This window comes from Zea mays, chromosome 4, assembly GCF_902167145.1.
Source record: "Zea mays cultivar B73 chromosome 4, Zm-B73-REFERENCE-NAM-5.0, whole genome shotgun sequence".
NCBI classification, from domain to species: Eukaryota; Viridiplantae; Streptophyta; class Magnoliopsida; order Poales; family Poaceae; genus Zea; species Zea mays.
In genome coordinates, this window is record NC_050099.1 from 25,511,334 (window position 1) to 25,520,805 (window position 9,472).

Genomic DNA, 9,472 nt, shown 5'->3' on the forward strand with positions numbered 1-9,472 from the left:
CATGACGACCGCGTAGGAGATTTTTTCCAACTCGGTCATGTTACACTTGGAGGCCGTGAGGACCTCGGAGACATAGTAGACTGGACACTGCCTGGTCGTGCCTTCCCTGTTTTGCTCTTGGACTAGGGCTGCGCTGACTGCATATGGCGAGGCGGCGATGTAGAGCAGCAGCGGCAGCGAAGGGTCTGGACTGGTGAGAATGGCCAAGTCTGACAGGTGCTGCTTGAGTGATGCGAAGGCTGCCGCCTGTTCTGGTCCCCACGCGAAGTCTTTCGCACCACTCAGTGTCTTGAGGAAAGGTAGACTCCGCTCGGTGGACTTGGAGATGAATCTGTTCAGAGCGGCTAATCTGCCTGTTAGACGTTGGACGTCTCTGGTTGACTGCGGGGGTGTCATGTTGATTATTGCCTGAATCTTGGTCGGGTTGGCCTCAATCCCGTGGTGCGACACCAGGTAGCCTAGTATCTTCCCCTGGCGGACCCCGAAGACGCACTTCTCGGGGTTGAGGCGAAGTCGTGCATCCCTTATGTTTGCGAACGTCTCTGTGAGGTCGGTCAGGTGATCCTCCTTATTTTTGCTGGCGACAACGATGTCGTCCACATACGTGAAAATGTTCCGACCTACTTGGCTCTCGAGCACCGTCTTGGTGAGGTGAGAGAAGGTTGACCCGACGTTCTTGAGTCCCTCCGTCATCCTGATGAAGCAGTACGTGCCGAAGGGTGAGGAAACTGGTACTGGCCTTGTCTTCCTCCTTCATTAATATTTGGTGGTAGCCAGAGAAGCAGTCGAGGAGTGACATGACTTCGCATCCGGCCGCACTATCGACTATCTTGTCAATCCGTGGCAGTGGGAAATTATCCTTGGGACAGGCCTTGTTGAGGCTGGTGATATCGATGCACATCCGCCACTTGCCGCTCTTCTTTTGCACCATGACTACGTTAGCGAGCCACGTAGGGTAGACGACTGGCTCGATGAAATTGGCCTCCAGCAGGCGGTGTACTTCGGCTTTGGCGGCTTTTGTTTTTTCATCGGACATTTTGCGCAACCGCTGCTTCTTTGGGCGCACCGAAGGGTCGATGCCCAGACTGTGCTCGATGACAGTGCGACTGAATCCGACCAGGTCAAGGGCATACCAGGCGAAGACGTCCTTATTTCCTGGAGAGACAGGAGATGAGTTTCTCCTCGTCTTGCGAAGTCAGGTCTTCGCTTATGATGACTGTTTGCTTGGGCATTGCCGGGTCAAGGGGAACTGTCTTCGTTCCGTCATTGCTCTGCAGCTGTGCCTTTTCATGTTCGTTGGCGGCTGGGCAGGTAGCCTCGGGGACTTCGCGCTGCGTCGTAAGGCAGTATATGTTCTGTTGACCGGGAACGAAGTCTCTCTCAATGTTACACGCAGTCTGCTAGTTCTCGTACACCGTTATTACGCCTTGTGGACCCAGAATTTTCATGCAGAGGTATAATCCGTGGATGGCTGCTTCAAATTTGTTGATAGAGCCCCGACCCATTATGGCGTTGTAGGGATAGACCATGTCCACGATGTCAAAGGTGACCTGTTCGCTTTGCGCATTGGGTGCTACACCGAAGGACAGGGGTAACTCTATCTTGCCCACAGGGAAGGTGCCCTTGCCGCCGAAGCCATATAGGGGATTGTCCGAAGGCTTGAGTAAGCTGTGGCTGATGCCCATGCGGTCGAAGGCGTGGAGGAAGATGATGTCCGCCTCGGCCCCGACCACGCGTGTCATTGCCGCGGCCCTAGGGGGATAATCTTGACGGCGAGGGGCCTCGCCGGTGGGGTGCTGGTTGGCAATGTTATGCACCTGCTGCTGACTGCGGCTGTCCCGACCGGAGACTGACTACGAAGGTCTTGTCCATGTTCGGCTGGACTGCGGAGGGTCCTTGGGCTTTCTTTGAGACTCGACCTTGCGCTGATGGAGCTCTTCGGATCTGGCGTACTTTTCAAACAACTTATAGAGCTCTTGGAGGTTTTTGGGTGGGTCCCTGATGCAGTGACTGTATAGGACGCCAGGCCGAAGGCCACTGATGGCGTAGTGTATGGCAATTTGGTCGTCGACCGAGGGCAGTTGTGACTTGAGAGTCAAGAACTTGCGGTAGTACTCCCGCAGGGTTTCCTTCTCTTGCTGTTTGCAGAGTGACAGCTCAGCCAAGGCATCAGTGTCTGGGCGGTACCCTTGGAAGTTAAGCAGAAACTTGTCCCGAAGACTTCTCCAGGAGTCGATGAACAATGGGGGCAACCTGGTGTACCAGGTCAAGGCCGGACCCTCGAGGGCGATGATGAAAGACTTGGCCATCGTGGCGTTGTCCCCTTCGGATGATGCAACGATGACTTGATAGCTCATGATGTATTGTGCTGGGTTAGTGCTGCCATTGTACTTGGGGTAGGTGTCTGCCCTGAAGTTGGCGGGCCATGGTGATACTTGCAGTTGCGGCGCCAGGGGGCTTCGCTCATCAAGGTAGTTGATGCCCTAGAAAGCTGCGGCGTGCGGTATGAAGGGTCCGCGCTGGGGAATGAATAAATCTCCGACTAGCGCGCGCTGTTGGAGGGGCCGACCGTGCTGCAGATCGTGTTGGCCTTCGCGCTGCATGAGCGCAATCTCTAGTTCGAGTTCCCGAGCCCTCTGCTCTTCGTCTCGTATCATCTGGCGCACCTTGTCTTGCGCGGAGACACGTTGGCGCTTGGCCTCGAGGATTTCTTTCTGCTTTTGAAGGTTACAGTTCTTGATGCGCAGGGCCCGTAGCTGTAGCTGTTCTTATGCTGAGATGCTGATGACTTCGACGTCCTCTGTGGCGTCCTTGCCCTCCAGTGGAGCGAAGCCTGGGGGTGGTTCTTGTGGTTGTCCTCCGGAGCTGCAGGTGCGGAGGGTGCCTTCGGGAGTGGGTTGATCATTGTGCTGTCTCTTGTTGAGTGCGTCGTCTTCGCAGGCTTCTTGGTGGGTGTTGTCTGCGAGGGCATTGCCCTTTTTCTCGGCTAGCAGTGCTGCCTTCGCTGCTTCGTTGACGGATGGGGCTGCCTTCGAGCTAGCTCTCTTGGGTGCCATCGCGGGTGGTTTGCTCGTAGCACGAATGGTGGGCGTTAAATGTTGGAACTTGCTCTCCTGGGCAAATTGATCCAACGGGGGGGGTGGTGGAAAGAGTGCAAGTAAGGTTTAACTCGAGATGACAATTGCTCTGTTAATCCAGCCTCTCAAGGGCACTGTACGGGGGTATTTATAGGTGCCCGAGTGCCCAACGTCTCGATGTAAGGACGTTTATGCCCTCAGGCACCTAGATTATCCCCAGAATATTCCCATAAGGGAGGGTTACAGACTGTCATTACAGAAAAGCTATTACAAATCGGGCACGTAACACGCTTCTCCGTGCGGGGCCTGTTACAATGGGCCGAATCCCACGTGGGCCTCCAGGTTGGGTGATGACGTGGGATGAGAAGCCTTCGTCGTAGGCCTTCGTCTTGCGGTGAGGAGGACGGAGGGTGGGCCATGCCGTCATCTTGCTTCCGATGGTGCAGCGGGGTCACGAAGGCCTAGAGCGAAGGGTAGCGCCTTCCCCTTCGCCCCAACAGGCGGTCTCCCCGTTCGGCGCAGGGGTCCTACTCGGCTGTGACGCCCCCAGTGAAGCCGAGGGTGCTGCCTCACCCTCCTCTGACGCCCCCAGTGAAGCCGAGGGTGCTGCCTCACCCTCCTCTGACGCCTGAGACGCGGGGTTTGTAAGAAACTTCTGAGTTTGTATATGGATATCGCTCCAAGACTTTTCGTTTTATTCTCTATCGTGCACTTTCTCTTGTGTTTCGCGTTCGCCGGCTTGTCTTTTGTTACTGAGTTCGTATCAGAATGCTAGTTACCTTTTTAGGAGAAGGATGGTGAGTGAGGAAGCAGTATACCGGAAGCGTAGGTGTTCCCGTGGCTCGGTTGACCCTTTCCTATCAGGATGTCCCTTTGTTCCTTTAGGATTTCGTTTTTCGACTAGGCCAAACACACAAAACTCATTTTTAGGAAAAAAAAACTTTACTGAGAAATAGTGGCACATAGCGATTCCCCCCTTTAGCCCCCGAGGGAGGCTCGGTCCGGTGAAAACAGGACCGAAACCTTTTTATTAATATTTTATTAATAAGGATTTGGAATACACGACAGCTTGGAATTCTAGGGATAAAAAGCGACATAGCTGTTGTACTTCTGGAGTTCTGGTGTATCACCACCGTATGCAGCGCCAATGAGATCTCTTTTGGACTGCTTGGCCCCACACTTCCGATGGACTCACTCACTCGGTCCGTCCGTTCCCCTCCGACGAGCGAGGCGAGAGCGAGACACGCTGCGCGCACGACGTCGGATCCGAAGAGTGCGAGGGCGAGAGCGACCGCGGATTCCCGAAGGCCATCGATTGTTTGGGCGAGGTGGGAGATCGGGGAACCTAAGTTAACCTTGGACGGCACACCTCCCCAGGTGCACATCGATTGTTTGCTGGTGGCAGGTGCGGCGGGCCCCGCGCGTGCCTCCCGCGCGGCAGGCAAAGCGGCCGCTGCGGTGGGGCCCGCTGCTCCCCGGCCCAGTGGACACAGCCCGCCGCTGCTCGTTCATGGTACCGCTACAGTAGTATGAGTGAGTCCCTCCCGCTGCGGCTGCGCCACCGCCGCCTCCCTCGGGGGGCAGCGTAGCGAATGCTGAGGGGCGTGACCGACGAGACGAGACGAGGCGAGGCGTGGGGCGCGGCGCGACGACGTGACCCAGCCAGTGTCAAGACGGACGCGGTCTGTCTGTCATCCGGACCAGTAGCAAGCATAATCAGCGAGTGCCGTGCCGGTCAAACCAGCTGCGCTTGCTTTGCTCGTGCAGCCGTGCAGGTCAGGTAGTACAGCACTACAGTGCGTCGCCAGTTGCGGTTGGCCTGGCCGGCGCTGTAGCAGCGAGCTTGTGCGCAAGTCCGGGCAGCAGTCAGCAGAGGTGGGCATGGGCATGGCACGCGGCGTGGCCCTGGAACCGGCACGGCACCCGCTCCGCTCACATGGTCTTGTAGTTCTGGTCCTCCACGCTCGAGTCTTGATCTTGACCACCCGCCCGGGCTGCAGCCTTTTTTCGCTGCCCAGCCCCACTGCTCCGTCCGTCTGCGTCTGGGGCAGTGGAACTGGATTCCACTGCTCCGTCTGCGTCTGCGTCTGCGTCTGCGTCCAAAAAATAAAATGCACTCGCACGCAGTATAGTGTTGCCGTATACTACTGCGTGCGTGCGTGCGTACGTACACGGACACGGCAATACACTACGACACAATATGATAGGGACACTGTGCTGTGCTGTACCTACTGCCCTGTGCTCTGCATGCACGCGTCGCGTCGTACTCCACGGCGACGGCGGCCAGCCGGATCGGATCGGATCGGATGTGCCGTCCCGGACCCGGAGTCCGTCCGTGCAGAGGCGGCCGATCGATACTACATATGGTTGTACATGCCATGAATGAACTGTATGCGGCTGATTGGTTGAGTGCCTCACGTGGGCTAGCATCCTGCGCGCTTGGCTCAGTGATTGTCCCCCGCGTCATCTCTACGGATGCAGGCTTATAGTGGAAAAAAAAGTTATAGCCTGCACGTCTACATGCTGGACAACATCCTTATATGCATGCAACCAATCAGGATCACGTGCTTGATTAAAGCACGCGGAGAGCCTGGTTAGCTCTATACAGGCAACCAATCACTTGGTATGTGGTTCCCTTTCCTTCATTTAATAAGAGGTTTGGGCAGGTACGCGTTGCGTGGCTAAATTATCATTGCATGTCCCCTGGATAGGAGATCAACGGGTGAGGCGTGCTGGTCAATGGTCGTGCTGCCGTGTGATTACGATAAGGGCCCGTTTGTTTCCTTAGAAATGAAACTCATTCCATGAATAAAATTCTAGATATTAGATTCCTAAAGAAAGTAATTCCTTAGAATTTGATTCAATTCAATTTTTTGTTTGGATGCTAATGGAATTCTTTTCCATGAATCAAATTCAATATCCTGTTTGGATAGTTATATATGGAATTTACATATTTAGAGGGAAGTAACCACATCAACTTGTACACGACAAAATACACCCGTTTCTTGTGTGCACATGTGCCTTGATGAGTCATATACATGTGCAATAGATTGGAGACAAGTTTTCACCCTACAATTTATCAAGCAGCATGCATCACGAGAATAGTAATAATAATGCAGATTTGTCTCAAATGTCTACATATCATTGGAACACATTACTTGCTACTCAATGTGATGTTCAATTCACCCAACATAAACTAAGACAACAACATCAACACACCCAGCAACAGTTGAATTCACCCAACCACAACTCGGTTCACTTTTTAACTTGCTTCAACAGCCATCTCTTCCTTATGGTCACGGGAAGTGCCAATAAGGACTCGTACTTGCGCGCATCACCTGTTAAGATATCAAACAAGTCTAAAAATGTGTCTTCATCTAACCCATCTATCTCCTCCAATGTGCTAAAAATTTCTTTTGATGTTGGCCCTTTTGGTGCATCATCCCTAATAGCTTCAGTGAACTTGTCTAATTTCTCCGCCATCATTGAGGTGGAGGAATCACTAGACCGCTGCCTCTTCAAGCTTCCTGAGGTTGTTGATGAAGTAATATCTTTACCGGTTCCCTCTTCCTTACTCATATCTCTCGCACCATCAGCTGGGGTCTTCGCCGCTTCACCATTTACATGAGGCATCTACAACAGATAAACCATACATCATAAGCACACTTGAACAAACATGCATATACAGTTTGTACGATTGAATGCACAACTGTTTGAAAAAAAGAACATGCTCTTAGCTATTTTTTAGTGATCATCAATCAGCATATATAATGAACAACTACACGTACTGCTGCAGAATTAGAAACACATTCCAAGCACAACAACTAAAAAATTGGAACAATTTCATCTGCTACCTCATCTCATTAACTAGATGACAAATAATAAAATCATTCTATACACATATATAACAAGAATGAGGAGTGAGCAGGCCAAGGAGCTAAGTACCTGAGGCGTGCGGTGCGGCGCTCGAGGAGGAGGCAAGTCTGAGGAGGAGGCGGCGCGACGCTCGAGGAGGAGGCGCGGCGCGGCGCTCGGGGAGGAGGAGGCGGCGCGGGCGCGGGTGCGGGCGTGCTCAGCAGGCGCGGGCGCGCTCGGGAGGAGATGCACGTTCGTGTAGCGCTCGGGGCTGAGGAGAGGAATCTGTTTCCTCGTTTTAGGGTAGGAATGTTTTGCAGGCTTCTAATTCCAGCCCAAGAAATGGATGGAAAGTTAATTTCCAATTCTATAACTTGCCAAACAGATCAGCCAAGAATTAAATTCCAATTCAACCCAATTCCAATCAAACAAACGGGCCCTAAGGATAATCAGGTAGAGTAGCTAGTACGGCCGGAGGCATAGCTAGCTAGAGTAGAACATGCTCCCGATGGTGGAGGATCGGGTCGGTAACACGCTGTTGCTGTCTAGAGTAGAGAGACACGGGAGCTCGCCGTGCCCCAATGTCAAACAAGAACTGTCCAGTTGGGGCGACATGCAATGCAATGCAATGCGATCCTTCCATTCATATAGTCCCGTCTCCCTCTAACCAACCACCACAGACTAATTTTCTGAACAAGCACGCTCGTTTATTCTGGCACATGGCGAAGTTTCTTTTTGAACGGTGAGGGGGTGGTTGCAGTCTTAGAGCTGGTTTGGTGACAAAAGAATAAAAAAGATCCATCAGAAGTAAACCTGCAGGGGATTTTCTTTCGTATGGACGCTCTCCAGTTTTTTTGTCACTAAACCGCGGTTAGGGAAGGAGAGAGAAGAGGCATTTGGGTGGGGAAGAGAAAGATGAGAGAGAAATGGGTTCTGAGATCGCTTTTAGTACAGTTTAGTATCTTTGCTATGGAGATAAAGTGTTAATGTGTGCTAAACTTTAACACAACACTTTTAGTCACTCTGTTTGTTTTTAATAACTAAAGTTTAACAAACAAGTGTCGTGCTAAAATTTAGCAAGAGAAAAAAAAAGAGATCTAACTTGAGTTTGCTTGGAGCCTTGTATGCAGCTATTGGCCTAAGACACTCCGTTTTTTAGTTTTTAGGTGTTTAGCTTATGGTAGGATAAGAAGCTTAAAACTTATTAAAAACTAATATAAAAAGTGAAAAACAAAAGCGTAAGACGACTCCCTACGTATTAAAATAGTTGATGGTATGTAATTTAAATTTTATTTTCAAATAGTTGCCATTCTTATTTTATAATGCACCTTTCCTTTTTTTCCCTTTCAATATTTTTTTCCAACGCATCTCTATCTCTATTGTATTTCTCGTTATCTCTCTTTCTTATTTTTTGCGCACAGCACCTTTTACTTCTTCCAAATTCCTGTGTAGATCTATAAAATGTCAATTATTTTGAAGGTTGGAGTTCCAAACAACAAATTTGAGTCAGAGAACCAAAACTTCTTAAGGCTAAGAGATTTCACAACTATATAATTAGCATCACGATGATAAGGAATTTCAGCGACAAGCAAAAGAAACTCCGTGAAATATCCTTATTTGGCACTACCATAAATTTTAAACTTTTCTATCGATACCGATTTTTATCTCTTATGTATTATTTGTCATGTCTTTTAGTTTTTAGGCCTAACGAATTTAAGTGGATGATGATAAAAGACTATATTTCTCTTGTTTAGTGTCTTCCTAATGTTTTTTTCTTAGGATTGAAAACGAGCACTTATTTGGGTATCAATTTTTTATTTGATTTAGAATAAGTATGCTATGCAAATTTATATTCTTACTTTTAACATTGAGCTTGTAAAAATTGTAAAAGTTAAACCTCAAATTTATTATATATCTTCTCAAATGATAATATAAAATTCTGATATAGATTTAAATATTTTTACTTTTTTTTGTAAAGAGCAAATAGTGCATCAAACAATTTATTGAAAAAATATTTTTAATTATAATAATGTGCTTAATAATACAGAAAAAATCAGCATCAAATTTTGTACATATCTATTTAAAAACATTAAAATTCCCTTAAAAATCCGGGTAGATAGCATGATGGTGTCTTCGGCTATTGGCTGAGAGGTTGGATCTTGAGAAACAGATTGGAGATGCGGAGGAGAGAGACGTGAGCTAAGAAAACAATTGAGAAAGTAACGAATGCGGCCCAGGAACCCTATGGTCTCTCGTATGTCGTATGCATACTTGAAATGCTTTTATGTGCTGCTATATGTTGATGGGTTGGGCCTTCTAAATGATTCTCTCTGAAAACATGCCTTATTAATTTAGGGAACGTAGGGCCTCCGTGCTCATACTGCGTTCGTGAGCAATCCAACGTTATGGTACGAGGAAGTAGATGGAAAATTGCATCGAAACTAAGGTGGAAGAGGGTAAGAGAAAAATTAGTGATTACCGTTGGATTGCTCGCAAAAGCATTAGATTTAAAATACTCATACAAGCAAGGAGGCTCTACA